The 4,191-nt window shown below is 39.2% G+C and overlaps 1 protein-coding gene and 1 non-coding gene across 4 annotated transcripts in view; both read right to left on the minus strand.

The window, feature by feature from the left end:
• The window catches only part of TMLHE (trimethyllysine hydroxylase, epsilon), a 164,087-nt gene that overhangs the window by 111,952 nt on the left and 47,944 nt on the right, over positions 1–4,191 (minus strand). The gene's annotated exons all lie outside the window — the stretch shown is intronic.
• LOC119469122 lies at positions 1,048–1,211 on the minus strand. Its single transcript, XR_005197939.1, has one exon. It is a non-coding gene; the product is annotated as a U1 spliceosomal RNA (small nuclear RNA).

Raw genomic sequence — 4,191 nt, forward strand, 5'->3', positions numbered from 1 at the left:
CTTTCAATAAATGGTCCTGGGAAAATTGGATTGCCACACGCAGAAGAATGAAGCTGGGTTCCTATCTCTCATCACATAAAAAAAATCAACTTAAGATGGAGTAAATACTTCAATGTAAAACCAGAAACTATAAAAATGCTAGCAAAAAAAAAACCAAGGGAAACTGCTGGATATTGGGCTAGGCAAATAATTCATAACTAAGACCTCAAAATCACATGTAATAGAAACAAAGATAGACAAATGGGACTTCATCAAGAAGCTCTGATACAGCAAAATAATTAACCAAGTGAACAGATAGCCTGCAGAATGGGGGAAAAATATTTGCAAACTATGCATTCAACATGCATCTAGTTCTCAGCAGCTAGCACTCAAATTTACAAGGAACATGAGCAACTCAACAAGAACAACAAAGGAACAAATAATTCCATTAAAAAGTGAATCAAGAACATAAATAGACATTTTTGAAAAAAAGACATACAAATGACCAACAGGCGTATGAAAAAATGCTCAACATCACTAATCATTGGAGAAATGAAAATTAAAACCACAATGAGATACCATCTTACACCAGTCAGAATGGCTATTATTAAAAAGTCAAAAAAGAACAGATGTTGGTGAGGAATCTAAGAAAAGGGAATGCTTATGCACTGTTGATGGGAATGTAAATTAACATAACTTCTATGGAAAATAGTATGGAGATTTCTCAAATAAGTAAAAATAGAACTACCATTTGATCCAGCAAACCCACTAACGGATATCTACCCAAAGGTAAAAAAAAAAAAAAGCCATTACATAAAAAGCATACATGCACTTGTATGTTTATTGCAGCATTGTATTAGTCCATTTTCACAGTGTTGAAGACATACCTGAGACTGAGCAATTTACAAAAGAAAGAGGTTTAATGGACTTACAGTTCCACATGACTAGGGAGGCCTCACAATCATAGCAGAAAGTGAAAGGCACATCTTACATGGGAGCAAACAAGAGAAGAGGGCTCGTGCAGGGAAACTACTCTATCTTTTTTTTTTTTATATTTAATTAAAAGACCAAGGGAGAGAGTGAACACAGTCCCCCACTACCACAAATTATGCAGTCGAGTTTCCCGCATTTGGGGAAATCACAGGGGTCAGCATATCCGGAGTGCAATGGATAAGCCTCGCCCTGGGAAAACCACCTTTGTGATCATGGTATCTCCCCTGCCAGGTAAGTATGGGAAACTACTATTTATAAAACCATGAGATATCATGAGACTTACACATTATCATGAGAACAGCATGAGAAAGACACACCACCATAATTCAATTACCTACCACCAGGTCCCTCCCATACTCCCACAACATGTGGGGATTCAAGATGAGATTTGGGTGGGGACATAGCCAAATCACATCAAGCATTATTCACAAAAGCAAAGATATAGAATTAACCTGAATGTCCATTAATGGATGACTAAAGAAAATGTAGTACATATGCAAAACGAAATACTATTCAGCCATAAAAAGAATAAAATTGTCCTTTGCAGCAACATGGATGTAACTGAATGCCATTATCTTAAGTGAAACAACACAGAAACAGAAAAGAAAATGCCACATGTTCTCACTCATAAGTGGAAACTAAGTAATGTGCACAGATGGACATAGATTGAGGAATGATAAATATCAGAGACTTGGAAGGGTAGGAGGGGAGTGACAGATGAGAAATTATTTAATGAGTACAATGCACATTTTTCAGGTGATGGTTACCCTAAAATCCCACCCTTCATTACTAGACAATATATCCACATAGCAAAACTACACTTGTATCCCATAAATTTATACAAATAAAAAGAGGAAAATAAAAAAATTTACAATGACTTTCTAGCAACAGATCCCAATCAAAAAGATATTCAAAAAATCCCAGATAACAAATTGAACATACAAATTTTCAAGACGCTTGGCAAGATAAATGAGAAATCTGAAAAATGATAAAAAGAGATCAGAAAAACAATTCAAGATATGAATTAGAAATTTTCTAAATAGATATATTTTTTAAAAGAACCAAACAAAAACTCTGAAACTGAAGAATTCATTGAATAAAACATAAGATACATTTGATAGCTACAACAGTAGATTAGGTCCATCAGAAGAAAGAATTTCAGAACTTGAAGACAGGTCTTTTGAAATAATCCAGTCAGAAAAAAATTTTTAAAAAGGAATTTAAAAAAAAATGAACAAAGCCGTCATGACATTTGGGACACCATAAAGTGATAAAATCTTTTTAAAATTTTTAATTATCAGAGTTCTCAAGGCTGAAGGGAGAACACAATGATGGAAACCTATTTAATGAACTAATAGGTGAAAACTTCATAAGTCTAACAAGAGACTTAGACATCCATATGTCTATATGGGGCTCAAACATCCCCAGAGACACAATGCGTAAAGATTTTCTCCCCATCAAATTATAGTCAGTCTCTCTAAGGTCAAAGATAAGACAGGATTCTAAAAACAGCAAGAGAAAAATGTGTAGCCACAAATAAAGGAATTCTCATCAGATTAACAGCAAATTTCTCAGCAGAAGTCTTACAGGACAGGAAAGAATGAGATGATATATTCAATGTGCTGGAAAAAAAAAAAAAACCTGCCAGTCAAGGATACTATCTGCAGCAACCTTTCACTCATAAATGAAGGGAAATTGGGACTTCTGCCAAGATGGCTGAATAGGAACAGTTCAAGTCTGCAGCTCCCAGCAAGAGCAATCCAGAAATCAAGTGATCTTTACATTTCCAACTAAGGTACCAGGCTAATGTCATTGGGATTGGGTAGACACTGCAAGTAGCCCAAGGAGGGCAAACCAAAGCAGAGTGGGGCGTTGCATCACCTGAGAAGCAAAAGGGACCAGAAAACTCACTCTTCTAGCCAAGAGAAGCAATTAGGGACTTTTCCAAACACTCAGGCACTCTGGCTTAGATACTGTGATTTTCCCACGGTTTTCACAACCCACAGACCAGAAGATTCCCTCTAGGCAAGATTCCCTGCCTATGACACCAGCACCTCGGGTTTCCAGCACAAAACTAGGTGGCCGTGGTAGCCACAGGAGAAACAGAACCACTCATTAGCTTGAAAAAATAGGAGCTGAACCCAGGGAGTCTAGTGATCTGGCTCAGTAGGTCCCACCCCCATGAAAACCAGCAAGCTGAGATCCACTAGCTTGAAATTCTTGCAGCCAGCACAGCAGTCTTATCTCAATCTGGGACATTTGAGATCAGTGGTGGGAGGGGCGTCTGCCATTACTGAGGCTTGGGTAGGTGGTTCTAAACTTGCCTGTGCAAACAAAGTCACTGGGAAGTTTACACAGCAACCAGGCAGAGCCTAAGACAGTTCTGCAAAACCTCTACAAGCAGATTGTGACTACACTCCCTTCTTGCTGGGCAGGGCATCTCTGAAAAAAGGCAGCAGCCAATGAGGAACTTGTAAATAAAGCCCACACCTTCCTGGGACAGAGGATCTGGGAAAAGGGGCAGTGTGGGTCCTGCTTGAGCAGACCTACACATCCCTGCCCAGCCACTCTGAAGGGACCAACGGAGCTCACAGCACAGCACCTGAGCTCTGATAAGAAACAGACTGTCTGCTCAAGTGGCTCCCTGTCCCCCATTTATCCTAATAGACACCACATACAGGAGAGCTCTGGCTGACATCTGGCAGGTACACTTCTGTAATGAAGCTACCAGAGGAAGGAAGAGGCAGCAGTCTTTGCTGTTCTGCAGCCCCCACAGGTGATTCCCAGGCAAACAGGGTCTGTAGTGAACCTTCAGCAGACCTGCAGCAGAGAAGCATGACTGTTAAAAGGAAAACTAAAAAAACAGAAAGAAATAGCTTCAACATCAACAGAAAGGACATCCACTCAGAAACTCCATTCAAAAGTCACCAACTTCAAACCAAAGCCCCAAGGCAGATAAATCCATGAAGATGGAAAGACTCATCAGCATGGGAACAAAACTGGGTAGAGAATGAGTATGAGGAATTGATAGGAGCAGGCTTCAGAAGGTGGGTAATAACAAACATCACCAGCTAAAGGAGTATGTTCTAACCCAATGCAAGGAAATTAAGAACCTTGAGAAAAGGTTAGATGAAATGCTAACCAGAATAACCAGTGTGGGGAAAAACAAACAACTTGATGGAGCTGAAAAACACAGCATGAGAACTTTGTGAAGTATAC

Source organism: Cebus imitator, unplaced genomic scaffold (assembly GCF_001604975.1).
Source record: "Cebus imitator isolate Cc_AM_T3 unplaced genomic scaffold, Cebus_imitator-1.0 Scaffold576, whole genome shotgun sequence".
In the NCBI taxonomy this organism is placed as follows: Eukaryota; Metazoa; Chordata; class Mammalia; order Primates; family Cebidae; genus Cebus; species Cebus imitator.